Below are 20253 nucleotides of genomic sequence, written 5' to 3' on the forward strand. Positions count from 1 at the left end.
AAAGTGCTCTTGTAATAAACATGACCTAGTACCCATGAACCTTCCTAATGATTCCTTTGCTAAGTTTAGGGGTTATTTGGCTTTTGGTCGCAGACATGGTTGGTTGTACTTGTGCAGAAATGGGTAGAATTAAAGTTGTTAGGAAATCAGTCTGCCATGTTCTCTTGGAACAAACTATTGACTGTCAAGCTTCTTTAAAATGGAGATCTTCATACTGAATAATAATAATATATATACTTATAAATTTGAATGTTGAATAGTTGAACACATAGAGATTTTTATAGTACAAGTTGCAGACTTGTCAGTTTTTTTTTTTTTAAGTATTTATTTTTTTGGCTGTATTGGGTCTCAGTTGCGGCACGCAGGATCTTTCGTTGCAGTGTGCGGGCTCTTTGTTGTGGCATGCAGGCTTCTCTGTAGTTGTGGTGCGGGCTTCAGAGCATGTGGGCTCTGTAGTTGCGGCACGTGGGCTTCAGAGCGTGTGGGCTCTGTAGTTGCGGCACGTGGGCTCCAGAGTACGTGGGCTCTGTAGTTGCAGCATGCGGGCTTAGTTGCCCCGCGGTACGTGGAATCCCAGTTCCCTGACCAGGGATTGAACCCACGTCTCCCACATCGGAAGGCGGATTCTTAACCACTGGACCACCAGGGAAGTCCCCAGACTTGTCAGATTTTAATAATCTAAGAATGAGTAAAGAACCTGTTTTCCTTTTGTTCTTATTTTTCTTTAAAGTATTTCCACCTGCCCATCCCCAATGCACAATTTGTCAGTGACTGTTTTACTATTAGGCCCTAGTGTGCGAGGGCCCAGTTGAAATGCAGACTGATTTCTCTGCAAGAGAATGACACAATTTACCACATCTTAATTCCTTATGAAGGCAGTTGGGACAAATGAAACATGTACTTTCTCAAGATAAGTTGAAATTTCAGCCCCCTCTGTATTTATCAGAAATAATACCATACTGAGTCACTCTCTCATGACTGAAAAAGCACAGCTGGTAGGAGAAATTGCGTGTTAATGACATTGTCAGTGTAGGAGGGCCACTAAATATAAGGAAGCAGAGACTCAGTTAAGTACCTGCTATTTGGGTTAATATTCTGAAGGACCAGGAAACATTATCCTTGGTCAAATAGGCTAAATTAAATTGAGGCACTCGAGGGTTCACAGGGTATATCAAATCTGGATCAAACTAAAATGTAACAATCTCATTTGACACAATATAGAAAATTAATACAAAATAAAAAGGACAAATTACTGATCAGTTTGGGAGCTATGGCTTATGTTGCCTTGAAGGGGAAGATGTATTGTACTTTTTAGTTATCATGTATATTTTTCTTTTGTGGGATTAAATAAAGGCATTGAGTTATTCAATAAATACTTAACTGCTCTCACTATGTGCCAGGCACTCAGGAATTAGGCGTTCGGCTGCAAACGAAAACAAAAATCTGTCTCTTCGTAAAACCCTATGTTCTTACTGGTGAAGAAAAGTAATAAGTGAGTAATGTATATATAGAATGCCAAAAAAATTTAAAGCACTGTGAGGAAAAATAAAGCATGGGAGCAAGATGGGGACTGCCAGGCTAGGGAACAGGGGATTGCAGTTTTAAATAGGATGGCAAAGAAAGGACTCAATGAAGACGATAAAAAGCCATTACAGCATCATTTGTGATAAAGGTAAATACTGGCAGCAACCTAGATATCCATCTCTATGAGATTGGTTGAATATATTATGCATCTATATAGTGAAATGCTGTACAACAAATAAGTCCTACATATACAGAATGATCTACAAAGATTAGTGAAGTGATAGAAACAAGATGCAGAATGATACACAGAATATGTTACCATTGGTGTCTATCACATACATGATATATTTTCCTAAATGCATGGAATCTCAATGGAAAGATACATTAAAAAAACTGTTAATAATGGTTGTCTTCGGAGTGAAGGATGATTTGTGGACAGGGAGTGAGGATGAAACACTTTATATCCCATTTTACTATGTGTTATGACGTAGTCAAAATAAGTAAGTAAGATGTAAAATAAGAACATGGAAAACTGTCCAATTAGAAAATGATGGAAAAGCACATACATTTATAAAACCTAGTGGCCTAGACAGCCGTCTAGCCTAGGTAGTGAATAAATGGGATAGTTAATAGAAACATGGACTCACTTCTGATGAGCTGGAGACCTTGTTGACAGTGACTGTTCCAGAGCAAGGCCAAAATCCTGTTTTGTTTGGGTAGTGGGTTGTAGTGATCATGACTGTAGCATTTAGATTTGTCTGACTTTTTTCACTCTTCTAATCAAATGGAAGCTGTATTCATTTCGTAGGGCTTCTATAATGAAGTACCACAGAAACTTGCCTCATAGTTCTGGAGGCTAGAAGTCCAAAATCAGGATGTCAGCAGGGCCATGTTCCTCCTGAAACCTGGAGCAGAATCCTTCCTTGCCTCTCCCCAGCTTCTGGTGGTTTGCTGGCAATCCTTGGCATTCCTAGGCTTGCAGGTGCATAATCCAATCTCTGATTTGTCATCATGTGGTTTTCTCCGTTTGTCTCTCTGTCTTCTTCACAATGCCAGCTTCTCATAACGACACTGATCATATTGGATTTAGGGGCCCACCCTACTCCAGTATGACCTCATTTTAACTAATAAATGCAACAACCCTATTTCCAAATAAGGTCACATTCAGATGTCCCGGGGGGTTAGGACTTCAACATATCTTTTCTTGGGGGGTGGGAGAGAGAATGGGACACAATTCAACCCATAACAGGCTTTCCAGTTTAAGTTGCTTCCCTATTAACAGCGTTTCATATATGTAGAAGTGTTTTGGAAAGTTGTATAGAAAGATACAAGTTTAGTTTATTTTTAAAAGCTCTTACTATAAAAAGTTTTTCTTATGGGGAGAAAAAACCATCCCATATCGCTGAATAAAATCATACTGAAGAGTGCAACATATTTATTGAAGCGGATGTTTTAGTGAAAATAATTTTTTTTCTCTCTAAATATTGTAAAATGAGAGTATGGGCATTGTAAGTAGTAATGAGTTAAACATGACAGTGAGTTACTAATTTAGACATTTTATGTGCTTTTTAAAAAATAAGAATACCTTATATTCTCTTTTTGCATTTTTATTCTCACTCCTGAGAAAATAGCTTCCTTTCCAGATCAGTTTAACCTCAAGGTACAGCAGAGAGGACAAAGTCTTTTTTTTCATGCCATTTTTCTCAGTAGTTTTTCTTCTTGTACTCATAGCCATTACAATTCTGTGAAACATTAGGAAACTTTAAAACTTTAAAATTCTCCCTTGCCTTTCCCTTTTCCTCATGTATAAATCAGAAACCAAATATTTGTTAGTCTTCAAAGTCGTTTTAAAAGTTATTATATCCTAAACTTTTTCGTTGCAGCGCGCGGGCTTCTCTTTAGTTGTGGCATGTGGGTTTTCTCTTCTCTAGTTGTGGCGCACAGGCTCCAGGGCACGTGGGCTCTGTAGTTGAGGCACGTGGGCTCTGTAGTTGAGGCACGTGGGCTCTGTAGTTGGTGGCACTTGGGCTGTCTAGTTGAGGTGCGCGAGCTCAGTAGTTGTGGCATGCGGGCTTAGTTGCCCCGTGGCATGTGGGATATTAGTTCCCTGACCAGGGATTGAACCCGCATCCCCTGCATTGTAAGGTGGATTCTTTACCACTGGACCATCAGGGAAGTCCCTGTATATGTATTTTAAAATGTCCTCTGACTTGCTGAGAAAATTACTCTCATAAGGTTATATCATATTTTAAACCCCATTCCCCTTCTGATGTTCACACTCCTGCTGGCTTACTCTGTGCCAGACCACGTTTCAAGCATTTTACATGTATTAACCTAATTTAAACCTCAAAATAGCCTTATGAATTATACCCATTTTACAGTTTAGGAAAGTGAAGCATGGTGAATAAGTTGCCTGAAGTCAACACATCTAACAAGTGGCAGAGCCAGTATTCAAACGTCGACAGTTTGATTCCAGAGCCTATTTTCTTTCTTGCTTTCTTGCTTGCTTGCTTGCTTGCTTGCTTCCTTCACTTAACCTAAGTGAATGGTCATATGCATTTGTTTACAGTGTACTTATAGAGGAAATAAATGGCAGTGATTTATTGCAGTGCTAATAGGCATTATACTGATTAGTTATGAGATTTGGGGCAAATTTCTTTACCTTTCTGAGTCTGTAAAATGAGGACATTGAACTAGATTTCTTACAGATCTTTATCCCTGTTAGATGTATATTTCTTTGGGAAGAAAAAGGAATTGACATTTGACATTAAATGAGCAAGGAAATGGGACACATATTTAGCACATTTTTCTTTCAAAATTAGAGTAATAAAAAGTTTAAAAAAAATTAGAGTAATTTTATAGGGTCAAGGAATGATGATGTAAGCCACTATCCATTGGGGAAAAGTGGAAAGTAAACAAAAATGTTACTGTAAGACTTAGGACTTTAGCTTCTTATTAGTTTGATCAGCTTAAACTGCAGACTTTCGAATTGCAGTGGATTTGGGCATTTAAGTAGATTTTATTTTTAAGTTCATAAGATGATCTGAGGATTGGAAGAAATCATAAACTTGAACTAAGGCAACTGGCCATGGGACTTTTTTTTTTAACGTTTAAAACTTTATTTTATTTATTTTATTTTATTGTCTTTGGGACTTTTGAATCACTGTCTTAATATCCCAGCCTCGGATGATAGGTATCCCAAGGCAGGACATTCCACCTTTAGGCAGCAGTGCCTCAGATAGAACATATAGCCCCTACTCATTCACTCTAGTTCTGCCATTTGGGATGATGCAGAACTACTATGATTTTTCTCTGTGACAGCCATTAAAGGTATTGAAAGGTAGCACTGTTAACTCATTTCTTTGAAGATTCAGCCTCTTTTTCATAGCAGTACAGTGGAACTGAGACTGGTTAACTTGGAGAATAGAAATCTCTGGGTGGTGATGGGAGTACGCAGTTTTGATGCTGTCTGAAATTTAATGGTTAAGTTCAGCTCAGGAAGTAATGCAGTTTGCTCTGTCTCTTCAATATAAATAACGGGTGGATGGGGTTAGAGGTGGCATTTAATATAGTACAAAAGCACCAAGCCATGCCAGCATTTAACAAGTAAATTGAATCTTATTTCATGACTGCATTAATTCTAAGCAGAATCCAAAGTACATTTTAGTAGTGATACCCAGATGAATGCCAGTATATCAAATGATATATTAAAATGTCTTTTGGGTTGACAGTGAAATGCCTTGATATTTTTTAATCTAATTGCTACCAATGTGATGAAATACTGACGTGCTTTGTGGACTACAATTGAATGAATAACGTTGAAATTTACCACTTTTCCTTTTTGCCCATGCCATATTATACTAGGTTAGTTAGAGTGCTATTTTTGATGCATGTTTTCTTTGTGATCAGTAATTATGTTTTTGATCTTTAGCATTGAGATATTATACTTTTTAACAAAAATTTAGTGAAGTATAGTTGATATATAATGTGTTAATTTCTGCTGTACAGCAGTGATTTAGTTACACACATATATCTATTCTTTTTCATATTCTTGTCCATTATGGTTTATCACAGGATATTGACTACAGTTCCCTGTGCTGTACAGTAGGACCTTGTTGTTTATCCATCCTATGTATAATAGTTTGCACCTGCTAATCCCAAACTCCCAGTATTTCCCTCCCCCACCCTCCCGCCCCCTTGGCAACCACAAGTCTGTTCTCTGTATCTGCGAGTCTCTTTCTTTTTTGTAGATATGTTCATTTGTGTCGTATTTTAGATTCCACATATAAGTGATATCATGGTATTTGTCTTTCTCGTTCTGACTTACTTTGTTTAGTATGGTAATCTCTGGGTCCATCCATGTTGCTACAAATGGCATTATTTCATTCTTTTTGATGGCTAATATCCCATTATATATATACATACACATACACCACATCTTTTTTTTTTTTTTTTTAAGCATTCTTTTCTTTCTTTCTTGCTTGCTTGCTTGCTTGCTTGCTTGCTTGCTTGCTGTGTTGGGTCTTTGTTTCTGTGCGAGGGCTTTCTCTAGTTGTGGCAAGCGGGGGCCACTCTTCATCGCGGTGCGCGGGCCTCTCACTATCGCTGCCTCTCTTGTTGCAGAGCACAGGCTCCAGACGCGCAGGCTCAGTAATCGCGGCTCACGGGCCCAGCTGCTCCGCGGCATGTGGGATCTTCCCAGACAAGGGCTCGAACCTGTGTCCCCTGCATTGGCAGGCAGATTCTCAACCACTGCGCCACCAGGGAAGCCCCACCACATCTTCTTTATCCATTCATCTGTTGATGGACATTTAGGTTGTTTCCATGTCTTGACTATTGTAAATAGTGCTGCTATGAACATAGGGGTGCATGTGTCTTTTCGCATTATAGTTTTGTCTGGGTATATGCCCAGGAGTGGGATTGCCGGATCATGTGGCAGCTCTATTTTTAGTTTTTTGAGGCACCTTCATACTCTTTTCCATAGTGGCTGCACCAATTTACATTCCCACCAACAGTGTAGGAGGGTTCCCTTTTCTCCAAACGCTTTCCAGCATTTGTTATTTGTAGACTTTTTAATGATGGCCATTTTGACCTGTGTGAGGTGGTACCTCGTTGTAGTTTTGATTTGCATTTCTCTAATAATTAGTGATGTTGAGCATCTTTTCATGTGCTTTTTGCCCATCTGTATGTCTTCTTTGGAGAAATGTCTATTTAGGTCTTCTACCCATTTTTCAATTGGGTTGTTTTTTTGTTATTGAGTTGTATGAGCTGTTGGTATATTTTGGAAATTAAGCCCTTATTACTCACATCATTTGCAAATATTTTCTCCCAGTCTGCAGGTTGTCTTTTTGTTTTGTTTATGGTTTCCTTTGCTGTGCAAAAGCTTATAAGCTTGGTTAGGTCCCATTTGTTTATTTTTGCTTTTATTTCTATTGCCTTGGGAGCCTGACCTAAGAACACGTTGGTATGATTTATGTCAGAATGTTTTGCCTATGTTCTCTTCTAGGAGTTTTTGGTGTCTTGTCTTATATTTAAGTCTTTAAGCCATTTTGAGTTTATTTTTGTTTATAGTGTGAGGATGTATTCTAACTTAATTGATTTACATGCATGAGATATACTTTTGAAAGAGTTATTTTCTGAAGAGAGAAAGACTGTGGCCATAATTTTCTTTCTTTTTTTTTAAATCTTTTTTTAACGAACTTAAATTTTATACTGGAGAATAGCTGATTAACAATGTTACGTTAGTTTTAGGTGTACGTGTGGCCATGATTTTCAAAACTTAACGCAGTAAAGGGGTTCTGCTTTTCATATTAATCAGTCTTGCTACCAATTATTAATGTGCAGTGAATTACTTTGTTTTAAACTTAAAATTAACTGCACATATTGAAAGTGAGTAGGTTGATAAATTGTGACATATATATGCCTGTGATACTATCACCACATTTAATGTAATGAAAATATCTGTCACCCCAGAAGTTGCTTTTTAGCCATTTATGGGCTCTTCCTCTTCTCTTAGCCACTTACCCCTGTTCCCAGGCAATCAACTGAACTGCTTTCCATCACTCAAGATTCTAGAATTTAAGTAAATGGATTCTACAGTGTATACTCTTGATATGGCTTCTCAGCATAATGATTTTGAGAGTCATCCATGTTAATGAGTGTATAATATTATTATTATTTTTTAAAAATGTGTATTTGTTTTTGCTGCCCCGGGTCTTGGTTGTGGCATGTGGGCTTGTAGTTGTAGCATGTGGACTTCTTAGTTGTGGCTTGCATGCAGGATCTAGTTCCCCAACCAGGGATTGAACCCGGCCCCCTGCATTGGGAGCGTGGAGTCTTACCCACTGGACCACCAAGGAAGTCCCAGTATTATTTTTTGTTGCAAGTAGTAATGCATTGAACGGCTTTACCACATTTTGTGTATCCACTCATCTGTTGGTGGACAGCTGAGTTGTTTCTAGTTTTTGGCTCTTACAAATAAAGCTGCTTTTGTGGACATAAACTTTCATTTTTCTTAGGTAAACACCTAGGAATGGAATGGCTGGGTTGTAGGGTAAGTGAACAAGTGTTCTATAGAAAAAGAATTGATTTTTGAGTATTGATTTTTGTATCCTGCAACCTTCCTAAACTCACTCATTAGTTTTGGTCATCTTTCAGTTTTCTTAATTACATTTTCGGATTAAGCATAACGTCCTAGTTCATTGTCAGCTTAGATGTGAAGAAATGTGTAAGCTTACAAAACGTAATGCATCACTTTGATATGTGGCATCCCCAATGTTTTCTTTTTATGAAATACTAGTATTCCTTCTAATATGGAACTTTGAAATTTCAAACTGTCATTATTTAAATAGTTGGATTTATAGGCAGTTTCAGGAAAGTAGTTCTGAGGGAGGAATTGCTGTTTGTTTTTATGGTTTTTATGGGATTCTAAGAATCAGTTCACATTATATATTTAGAGAATCAGCCACTTTGGTGATGTTTTCGGGGAGGATGAGGGAGCATGTATGATAAGGACTTAGAGGTCTCAGCACAAACTGCATGGATCCCAGTCCAATTTACTGAAATGAGGAAGACTGAGAAAGCAATGGATTTGGGATCATCAGTTCAGCCTTGACATGTTGGGTTTTAGGCCTGTTGTTTGTTGGCTTTGTTAAGTGCTTATATGTTTATTCGAAGGACTGTAAATGAAGAAATACATCTTAGGTTAAAAATAGGCCTAAGATCACACAACTAGTTATTTGCAGAATTAGATCTCAAACCTAGGGCCCTCTGACTCCAAAGCCAGTGTGGTTATTCCTGTGCTATATTATATCCATAAGGCAGAAAAACAGGCTTGGCTTTGACAGTAATAAATGTTTCCCATGAGCTATTATAAATATATAGCAGAGTTTGCAAGCTTAGATGCAAACAGACTCCAGACAGATAACTGCGAGTTGGGTTTATAATGTAAGAGAGTGATGACATCTGTGGAGAACTGCAAAGCCCATATCCCATCTGAAGGATTAGCTGCTGGTCAATCCAACAGATTGTTACCAGGTGGGAAGGTGGGTCCAGTATTGCCAGATCTTCTGTTTTTTTTAAGAGAGGTCAGATATTTTGATTTTTATGTTAAGTCTTCTAATTTGTAACTGTAGGCAGCTCTCCTTTAACACGCTGTGCAGACCAGTCCTGTGTGCTGCCACCAAACATAAATGTGTGTTGGATTTCGCTCGGTGCGTAAGAGTTGCACCTGGTATACTGTGGACACGACAATAAATATTACATGCTGGGAAATGGGTGGTGACTGTGTAATGAGCACATTACAACCTTTGAAATGCGGGTTGCTTAGTTTGAACATGGGGCTTGGTGAATCTGGTGTTTAAGTTCAGTTTTCATGCGGATCAGTTAATTATAGGTGGGTGGGGGAGGAAGGAATTGCCCCCTGCAGCATTTTGCCTCCTAATTGCATGCTTTCATTTGCAGATAGGGCCAGTTGTGAGTGTGTGGATTTTTGAGTAAAACCTCGAACCCAAATGAGAAGAAACCTTCAAGGAACAACTTATACTGACAGTGAGTCTACAGGCATCTGTATGCATATTATGGAATGTTCTCAACCCAGAGATAGCTCTGTTGACAAGGAGTGAGTGGTGAGTCTGACTATCCCCACTGGTAATTAACCTAAATCCTTCCCTTAAAGAGAGGACAACAACTCCTGCATGCTTAGCATTTACCGACTGTTGAATAATAAGTTAATTTTTGTGTTAACAGAAGATGACTCCAGCACAGTTTAAAAGAATTCTTTATCCCTAAAAGTGTGTTTAATGTGTGATTGCAGTTCGACTTTCTTCAGTTAGACACATCCCTTCCTTTGCCTATGTGTTTCTATCTTTTTTTTACCCCAGTCCAAATAATACTATCCTCCAAGGCCTGTCTTCCTTGATATATTCAGCCATCACTAAAGTGATGGTCATGATAGTTACTAGCATCCATTCTAATCTTGGTTATGGTAGGTCTCATTGCCATTGGAAGTGATTGTTTTAGGAGTGGGCATGAGATCCAGTTTCGGCCAATGGGAAATAAAAGGAAAGTCTGCAAGAGGCTCTTGGGAAAAGTTTTCTTGCTTTTGAGAAAGAAGAAAAGAGATGATCCTTCCCGTAGAGCTTGTTTTATCTGGATGTGACATCTGGAACTGCTATAGCTATCTTGCTACCAGCCTGAAGGTGATTCCCTTACCTAAAGGTGGGCAGAGGGAAGAGAATTCCAGAGAAGTAGAACTGGAGCCACATTCACTATTCCTAGAACCACCTTCACTGTAGATTCCTTATTATGTGAGATAATAAATTTTCTTATTGTTTAGACAGTTTTGCCTTTAGATTTTCTGTTACTTGTTGTGGAAGTCATCGCAGTTCACTTGATCCTCCTCTTTCTGATCACCCACTGGCATTTGTACTTCATTATGTTCTGAGCTGCCCAGTAATGTTTGTGTATATTGCCTTTGTAGCCCATTATAAACTTTGTGATGTCAAGGGCTATGTTTATATCCCTGCTATGTCTACTAGTTCTGTCTTCTTAAAAAGCCATCATTGCCCATTTAGTGAACTGAATTATTTGAACAATAGAGGATTTGAAAAATCAATTCATACATTTGAAAAATTATAGAGATTCTTTTAATGCACATTCCTTTCTTTGACCACACTGCTTTCCTCTAGGATTATGAATGAAGTTTGGCTTTTGATTTAAGATGACTTGTGTGTAACACATTTTCAATTGGTTAGTTCTACGATTTGCTATTTGTTTTTATTCAACTTTACCATGAAGATCAGCTCCTCTCCTGTATATTTGAGTATTGGCTTTTAATCTCATAGATTTTGTTGTCTTCTCTGTTATAAAAATGGAATCATTTACCTTCTCTTTTTTGTGCTAGTTATAGGAATGAGGGACATGGATAGTAGGAACATCATAATCGAGAAATAATTTGTATTTGGCTTTGGAATGCACACTGACAAAAAGACTCCCTAAAGTGTGCATCTCTGTTTTGTTCTTAGGACCTAGTGTTGTGTACGGGGGTAGGGGAGAGAGGGTTGGTGATGAATCTAATGTCTTTGAGGAGTCTTGAGTCGCAGGATGGAATATTTAGTTGATTCTATTTTAAAGCTCTATAACACCACCCTTCCCCACCCCCACAACTCAAGACGTCCATGTACTTGTCCATCTTTTCTTTAGATTCTGCTATTATAATCTTGAAAAAGTGGGATAAGAACTTTGTTTTCTTCCTGAAAATTTATAATGTTGCTTTCAGTTTTGTTAAGGAATATCATAAACCTTTATTGTAATCTGGTAATACATTCTGAATCCTTCAAAATGATTTACATTCAGGGAAGAATTAACTTTTTTATTTTTTCGTGTTGGGTTGTGATTAAATGGGGGGAATAACTTTTTAAGAAGATAGGGAAAGTTGTATAATGTGCTTGATCCATTAGTTTGAATTCAATGATGCCGTTATTTAGTAATATAAGAAGTTCAAATCACCAAGGTCAGCTTTAATGTATTTTATTTCATGTATATTATGAAGAGTTTGTAGGAATGAAGCATGTGTCTTAACCTAAGACAGCCATGGCAGACATGTGATCTAAGCCAAATCAATCAGAATGATCTTAGGACATTTACTAGAAATGCCAGGATAAAGGTACTTTTTTTTTCTGCTGAATTTCAACCTGGCAGCCATCTTCCGACCATGAAAGGAAAGTCAGTTGAGTAAGAAGCCAACAGGGAAGGAGTAGAGCAGAGCAAAAACACACCCTGATCACCTCTTGAGATGCTGGATCACGTCTTCCCTGAAGATAGTATACCTGGACTTTTCAGTTCTGAGCCAGTAAATTCCAAAACATCATAACTGATACATCCTTATCACCACCCATTCTATACCATGTAATGATAACTGAAGGGACTTGCTGAGACTAGAATTGCGAATTAGGCAAGTATGTCTCTGATACAGGTGTGCAAGGTGGCAGATAATGCAGTCCTTTCATTGATTTATTTAAGGTTCAGGTATTAAGTACAAGAGTTAAGGTGGTAAACAATACGTAGTCTGTGCCATTACTAATGGAGCTTAATGTTAATTGGAAGAGGCTAACAGTACGTGAACAACCCTCCTAATGAATAGGTTTGTATTAACTGAGGTTTGGTTCTAGAAGAAAAGGAGTATCTGTCATCTGTACTGATTTGACTCTTTGGCGGAGATGCCTACTGAACCCTTGGCACCCTGGAACTGTAAAACAAATAGTTGTGCGGAACCTGGGTTCTGGCTGACTTTTTAAAAAAGTAATATGTTATTATTGTTTTTTCCGTGAGAAGCCATTAGAAAGGTACAGGACCACAATCCCTTGTTCCAAATCTTGGGGCCAGATATATTTTGGAATTTCACCCTTCTCTGGATTTCAGAAAGGTTTACATGGTATGTGTATGCTTAACATAATACCTCTTTTTACTTAGGGAAGGGACGAGAGGCTTTCTATTATTAATAATGCAAATAATAATGCCTTATATTCAATTACTAAATGGCAGGCTCTGTATACTTTTCAGCATCATCTTAACTGTTTAATAAATTATATTCATTTTTACACTTGAGAAAATTAAAGACATTAGGTGACTTTATCAAGGTTTATACAGCTAGGAAGTAGTAGAATTGAGATTTCAACCCATATCTGTTTGAATCTGAGGTCAGTGCCCTTAACCACTGCTCTGCTGCCTCTTCATTGTGCTCTTACAGCTTAAACTCCTGTTTATTGCTAACATTAGGAAGGTTATTACTTTCTGTTAAGTTTAATCAGTTAACTTAATTAAATTCACTTAGTATTTCTCATAGTCTTGCATTTGATTCACTTAGCTTTTCTGGGAATGCAGTCCTTATTTGTAACTAAACGTAATTTTGCTTTATCCTTTCCAGATTTTATACCTTGTATTGGTTCACTTACCAGCTGCATTGGCTAGAGCTTGTAGAACATTGTGATTACAATGAGCATCTTGTCTTGTTCATTAATTTAATGCCTCTAATGTTTCACAAAATGCTTACATAATTGGAGTGGGTATAATGTTTTACCACTGAGCATGAAGCAGCCTTTTGGTTTTCCTTAAAATCAAATGTAAAAGAGATCAGGACCTCCCTGGTGGCGCACTGGTTAAGAATCTGCCTACCAGTGCACGGGACACAGGTTCGATCCCTAGTCCGGGAAGATCCGACATGTTGCAGAGCAGCTAAGCCCATGCGCCACAACTACTGAGCCTGCGCTCTAGAGCCCGCGAGCCACAACTACTGAGCCCCTGAGCCACAACTACTGAAGCCCGCATGCTCTAGGGCCCCGCATGCTGCAACTACTGAGCCTGTGTGCGGCAACTGCTGAGCCTGTGTGCGGCAACTACTGAAGCCTGTGCGCAGCAACTACTGAAGCCTGTGCACCTAGAGCAAGCCACCACAATGAGAAGCCCACGCACCACAATGAAGAGTAGCCCCCACATGCCACAACTAGAGGAAGCCCGCATGCAGCAATGAAGACCCAACGCAGCTGAAAAAAAACAAAAGGCAAGCTCACTAAAAAAAAATAAAAGAGATCAATTTACTTGTTTTATTAAGAATTTTTTAAAATTCTGTTTTAACATGTGAGGACCAGATTTTTTTTTTTTTTTTTTTTTAAAGATTGATTGATTGATTGATTGATTGCTATGTTGGGTCTTCGTTTCTGTGCTAGGGCTTTCTCTAGTTGCGGCAAGCGGGGGCCACTCTTCATCGCGGTGCGCGGGCCTCTCACTATCGTGGCCTTTCTTGTTGCGGAGCACAGGCTCCAGACGCGCAGGCTCAGCAGTTGTGGCTCACGGGCCTAGTTGCTCCGCGGCATGTGGGATCTTCCCAGACCAGGGCTCGAACCCGTGTCCCCTGCATTAGCAGGCAGACTCTCAACCACTGCGCCACCAGGGAAGCCCAGGACCAGATTTTTAAAGTGTTAATTGTTGCCGTGTCATAACTGCTCAAAATTAAAAATTGATCAATTAGTTCTATCTACTTATACTGTATTACAATTTTAAAAAAATTTATTTATTTATTGGCTGCGTTGGGTCTTAGTTGTGGCACGCAGTATCTTCGTTGAGGTGCACAGGCTTCTCTTTAGTTGTGTGCAGGCTCAGAGCGCCTGGGCTCTGTAGCTGTGGCATGCAGGCTCTCTAGTTGTGGCGCTTGGGCTTAATTTCCCCACAGCAAGTGGGATCTTAGTTCCCTGACCAGCGATCGAACTGGTGTCCCCTGCATTGCAAGATGGATTCTTAACCACTGGACCACCAGGGAAGTCCCTGTATTTCAATTTTAATCTCTGGTAGTCTTTAAACTTCTTGCATCTTTGGTAAATTCATTTTTATACATTTAAAAATATGTTTATTTTACTTCATAATTCGCTGACTTACATTTATATACTATTTAAATGTTAAATGTTAACATTTAAATGTTTAATTTATGTGGGCCTAGCATATAATAGGAGCTCAATGAATATATGTTGAATAAGTTAATTTTTATGATTATCTGATTAGTGAGGCATCTTGATAGCATATGTTTTGACTAGTGATAGGAAAATGTTATATCAATTTTATGGAGGGAAAAAAATCCAGAAAATATATGTTCAGTATTAAAAAGTTGTAGTTTCCTGATTTTTTGTTCATGTGGCTGATTGCTAATCCTACCATTTTCATTCTGATTTGATAGCATCTTGCTGTAGGTACCAGCCTATTTAAAACTGTCAGGTGGGTTTAGGTATTAAACACATACACACACACACACACACTCACGAGGAATAATTTGTTCATCAAATGTGAAAGAAAGAGGAAATGTGCACATTATAGAAAATTATTAAACTGCAGAGGTTGAATGGGATATTCATTTAAACGATGACCCTGAATGGCTCTTGAGTTTCTCCTATTCTAACTTGTAAATATTGATAAAGAAGGAGCTTGGGTGATTTTGAGGGATTAGATTAATAGCATTAGCTCTTCAGTTTTGGTAGTAGGATCCAAAAGATTTGTCTTTATCGATAGCTAGAAAATATTGTTGAAAGTCTGATTAATTTTTTTAGTGTAAGGGAATGGAACTTGATATTAAATCTCCAGTTTTTTGGTTGCTGGTGGCCTTAATGTTGGGCCATTTAGCAGCTAGTATAGTATAATAAGTCTTGCCACAGCAGCTGGAATTTATTGTAGCTGTTGCTCTGTGTCCTTACTATAAAGGCCATGATTTCCATGAGGAAATTATAAAAGCAGCCCTCCTTTGGTTTTGATTAAGAAGTATTTTCTGGCAGCATGGGAAAATGCACTATTTGTTTTGTGCTTTATGAACAGAAGACATCCTTTTATAAAAGAAGCCATTTCTTCTTTGAAAAGTAGTCACATGCAGGATGCCTATTTTCATTTATTATTACTGTCTATTAATATCTGTGAATGCCTTTAGTACACATGTTCGCTGAAAAATGCTTATCGGAAATGATATTAAATTAAATGAAATGTGTTGATCTTAAGGTAGATATAGACATTTTCTGTCCAAGACCATATTCCTGTGGTTCTCTATTTCTGTAGTTCTCTTAAAAAACGGTTGACCTAAAAAAAAAGTTGATCTGTACAACTCACTAAAAAAGTTCAATGCTGTCTATATTGTCATTGGGTTTTAATGCCCGATAGGGAAGAGTAAATACTACTTCTTAAATACTGACCAACACTTTCATGCCTAATTATTTAACATCCTTAGACATTCTAACTTAAAGTTACTTTTCTCTGATTCCCGCAAATACTTCAAGCAGTTAACAAGGCAGATTACCAGTAGAGCAAACAAATCTTTCTAAAACTTAAATAATTCTTAAAAGTTTAATAAATTAAACTTATAAATTTAGTATATTAAATTTTCTTGTCTTTCAAGTATCTTAGTAGATAGAGCATAGAGTACCATAATGTTATTATAAATATATTAAATAGCACATAAATATTAATACTGATTGATTTCTATACTTTCCCAGAATTAGAGATATATCCACCTAAATGGAAACAATTACTGTCTTAGGCCAGTTAAGGTAATTTGGTTAAAAATCGTAACTGTGGTGCTGATATGAGTAAAGCTATTTGGGTCAAAAACTATAGAATAAGAATGGGTTTCTGGGCAAAGAAATTTGAGACTGGTAGAGGCCTAGGTCCATAGTGCGCCTGCCAAGACTGAGCTGGCCATTGCTAGGATGAGCGCTTTTCTTAGGCTACAGTTCATTTCTTGCAGCTGGGACTTACTCAAACTCGTAGGTTTTAATTTTATGCAACTCAGTATATTTACATGAAATGGTGGGGTTTTTTAGTGCTCTACTTCAGGGAAGGAAGATAGTTTTTTTTCCCTTTAAATTTCTGGAGTTAGGGAAGCTTTTTAGGATTGGTAATACAGATATTCTAGTGCGTTGTTAGTGGGAGTGTAAGTGTGTACATTCTCTTAGAAGAAGATTTGGAAAATACCTGTCGAAACTTAAAATGCCTACCAAAAATTAAAATGTATAAACCCTTTGATCCATCAGTTTCACTTCTTGGAATTTATCCTACAGATAAATCCTGCTTCATCATATCCCACATTTGTGAATTTACAGGATTATTCCTTGTAGCATGTTTGTAGTAGTAAAAGATTACAAGCAACCCAACTTCCCACTTATTGGTGATGAGTTATACCCATATGGTAAAATACAGCCTTTCAAATTGAGGGAAGTAGTTTTTAAAAAGTCACTGATAGTGCCTGATTTCCAAGATAAAGTGTTAAGTGAAAAAGCAAGGTGCCAAAACATGTATGTGGTCACGTGAAAATATTTTAAAAAGAAAAAAATACATACTTACATTCTCGTATATTATTAGAATTCCTGTGAAAGGCTATACCAGAAGCTAATATTGGTGGCTGTGTCTTCGGAGGAGAATTGGGTGGCTAGGGATAATGATGACAAGAAGATTTACGTGTGATTTACTCTTGTTTCTTTTGAGTTTTACACCATGGTGGTATATTACCTACCTATCTGAGCAAAACAAACAAATAAAAAACCCAAATTAATATGTGGTACTTGGTTTAAAAAAAAACAAAAACAGATTCATTCTGTTTTTCATCTTTACTAACTCATGGAATCTCTAAGGATGAGACCTCTAATTACATTTTAAAAATGTTCTTTTATTGTAGTAAACATGTAACATAAAATTTGCCATCTTAACCAGTTTTAAGTATGTAGTTCAGTAGTGCTAAGTATAGTCACATTGTTGTGAAACAGATCTCCATAACTTTTTCATCTTGCAAAACTGAAAACTCTATACCCATTAAAGAACAACTCCCTTTTTTCTCCTATTGCCAGCCCCTGGTAACTACCATTCTACTTTGTTTCCTGTGAATTTGACTACTTTAGGTTGGGACTCCACGCTTTCACTGCTGAGGGCCCGGGTTCAATTCCTGGTCTGAGAACTAAGATCCTGCAAGCCACGTGGTGTGTCCAAAAAAAAAAAAAAAAAAAAAAATAGACTTTGACTACTTAACACTTCTTATAAGTGGAATCATACAGTATTTGTCTTTCTGTGACTAGTTTATTTTACCTAGCATAATGTCCTCAAGGTTCATGTTAATAGCATGTGATAGGATTTCCTTCCTTTGAGAGACTCCACCGTGTATATATATATCACAATAATACTACTTTGTATGTGTATATCACATTTTGTTTATCTGCTCATTGGCTCATGGACATTTGGCTTGATCTACCTCTTGGCTTATGTGAATAGTGCTGCTAGCAACATGGGTGTACAAATATTCTTCCAGACCCTGCCTTCAATTCTACTGGATATATGGCCAGAAGTGAGAGTGCTAGATCATATGATAGAATTATTTTTAAATTTTTGAGGAACCTCCATGTTGTTTACCATAGGAGTTGCACTATTTTACAGTTTTACCAACAGTGCACAAGGGTTCCAATTTCTTCACATCCTCATCAACATTGTTACTGTCTGTTTTATTTTTGTTTTAAATTAATTAATATTTTTGGCTGTGTTGGGTCTTCGTTTCTGTGCGAGGGCTTTCTCTAGTTGCGGCAAGTGAGGGCCACACTTCATCGCGGTGCGCAGGCCTCTCACTATTGCGGCCTCTCTTGTTGCGGAGCACAGGCTCCAGACGCGCAGGCTCAGTAGTTGTGGCTCACAGGCCTAGTTGCTCCGCGGCATGTGGGATCTTCCCAAACCAGGGCTCGAACCCGTGTCCCCTGCATTGGCAGGCAGATTCTCAACGACTGCGCCACCAGGGAAGCCCCTGTTTTATTTTTTTGGTAGTAGCTATGATAACTGATGTGAGGTGATCTCAATCGACATTTTTAACAAGCTTTATAATCATTATAATGTACTTCTTGTATACTTAAAAAAGTTTATCTGGTACATTTAACTTAATTATTTCAGTTCAATCATTAAAAATGCAACAAGTGGTCACTTTTTAGAACTATTTATCAGTATGATTTGTTGCTATAACTTCAGGTGTGTGTTGTATAATGAGATCCTCAAGGCTTAGTATCCTTCACTCTGCCTCCCCTATTTTTTTCTTCTATTTAACCATGAATGAATCACCCAGGGAACAGACTAGGCTATACTTAATTAACCCCAGTGAATTTTACTAACTTTAATTCTTTTCTCTAACATAGTTAAAATTGAAGATTCTGCATGTTACAAGAATTCCAATGGTGTATCAGCATTAAAAATATTACGTTTTAATAAAAAAAAAACTTGTCATTTTTACTTTGCAACAGACTATTTGACCACTCTTTATTCTTTTAATTGAAAATAGTTTTACCTTCATGATCTTGACAGTTTTGTGTTAACTTTTCTCCTAAGATGAATTCAGTCATAGAGTACAGTCAAGCAATGTTTAAGCAGGGGATTTTGTCCAGAGAACGAAAGTACATGAGATTCTGGTAAGAAATGGAAAAGGAGTGTAAACTGTCCTTCAGTTTTTTTCTCCTTTTACAAGAAAATTTTAGAGGCATGAGTAGTTGTACAACAAAATTAATAGCTTGTAAAGTATTTTACATTTTGAGTAAATTACTTACAGTTTTTTTCTTAACTTGAAATTTCTGAAATTATCACATAAGTGTGCATTCTGTCTTGCAAATGTTTATTCTTTAGAAGTATTTAGTAGTAGTGTTTAGAAGTGTTATTACTCTCATTGTATGAGTGTCCGCCTATGATTACATCATATGCACTAGAAGTCATTTGAAATAATTCCATCATAGGTATTAGAAGTCATTCTAAAATAATTTTTGCTAGACATTACGTTGGTTATTATGCAGTTTTACTCCTTTATGACTTGTTATTTGAGTATTTAAGACGGAGCTGCTGCATTTATTATATGTGGTGTGTGAGTTGATGGAGAAGGGTGCTAAGTGGTGGTGTGCCTGGGGAAGGGTGGGGGTATAATCCTCATTGTGAGTTTTGAGAAAAGATAACGAAATCCTTTATGTCCTTTTCCATAGACCTGCATTTCAAAGACTTATATTTTAATAAGAATTGGTTGTGCAGCTGCAACCCTGGCAACAGGGCCTGGGAGAGAAGAATTGGGGCAGCCTTCCAGAAATCAAGGCAGACAGTGGTCTCATGTGGAGCTGAGCTAATGAAAATGATAAAAATATAAAGCACTTAGTAGAAATAAGACCAGTACTTTCTTTGGCATAGTGGATGCTGAAATTTTCCATACCATATTTTATTATTTATAAAGTCTGAAAGCTGCCATAAGCTGCTCACTCAATAAAGAGTAGCTACATTATATTTTCCTTTAGTATAAAAATACTATAAATACTCTTGGAAGCTAATGTTTCTGTAAATTATATCTAAAATATAATTGTTGTTGGCTATTTCTTGATGAAGTCTAGACTTACAAAAACACAAGCTACCGAGTTTGTCAGATTTTTAAAAACAAACTTTTAAGTTTTAATTAAAAAATTAAATGCTCGTAGGAGTTTTAGTGTAAATTTCTCATGTTGGTTGGATTTTTTTAGATCCCCTCAAATCATAAAATTTGTTAAACATACTCTCTTTTCAACACTATGTCAATGGCTATATAATAATAATATTAAACCGTTAATTATTACTTGGTTGTTAGATATTTAGGTTGTGTCTGGGGTTTTCCCTCTTACCATAATAAGTATTGGAATAAAACATTTTTGCACATATACGTATTTTGTTTTC

At 37.4% G+C, this 20253-nt stretch overlaps 1 protein-coding gene across 4 annotated transcripts in view; it reads left to right on the plus strand.

The window, feature by feature from the left end:
• Positions 1-20253, plus strand: part of CDC42SE2 (CDC42 small effector 2) — a 127959-nt gene that overhangs the window by 26788 nt on the left and 80918 nt on the right. The window contains exons 1-2 of one of the 4 annotated variants that reach the window (XM_068535811.1): positions 8059-8077; positions 9487-9650. The exons of 1 other annotated variant lie outside the window; for it this stretch is intronic. The gene's annotated coding sequence lies outside the window, so the exon portion shown is untranslated. Of the gene's footprint in view, positions 1-8058; positions 8078-9486; positions 9651-20253 lie in introns of those variants that run through there. 2 more of the 4 variants (XM_068535810.1, XM_068535812.1) reach the window with 2 other exon arrangements.

Source organism: Eschrichtius robustus, chromosome 2 (assembly GCF_028021215.1).
Source record: "Eschrichtius robustus isolate mEscRob2 chromosome 2, mEscRob2.pri, whole genome shotgun sequence".
NCBI classification, from domain to species: Eukaryota; Metazoa; Chordata; class Mammalia; order Artiodactyla; family Eschrichtiidae; genus Eschrichtius; species Eschrichtius robustus.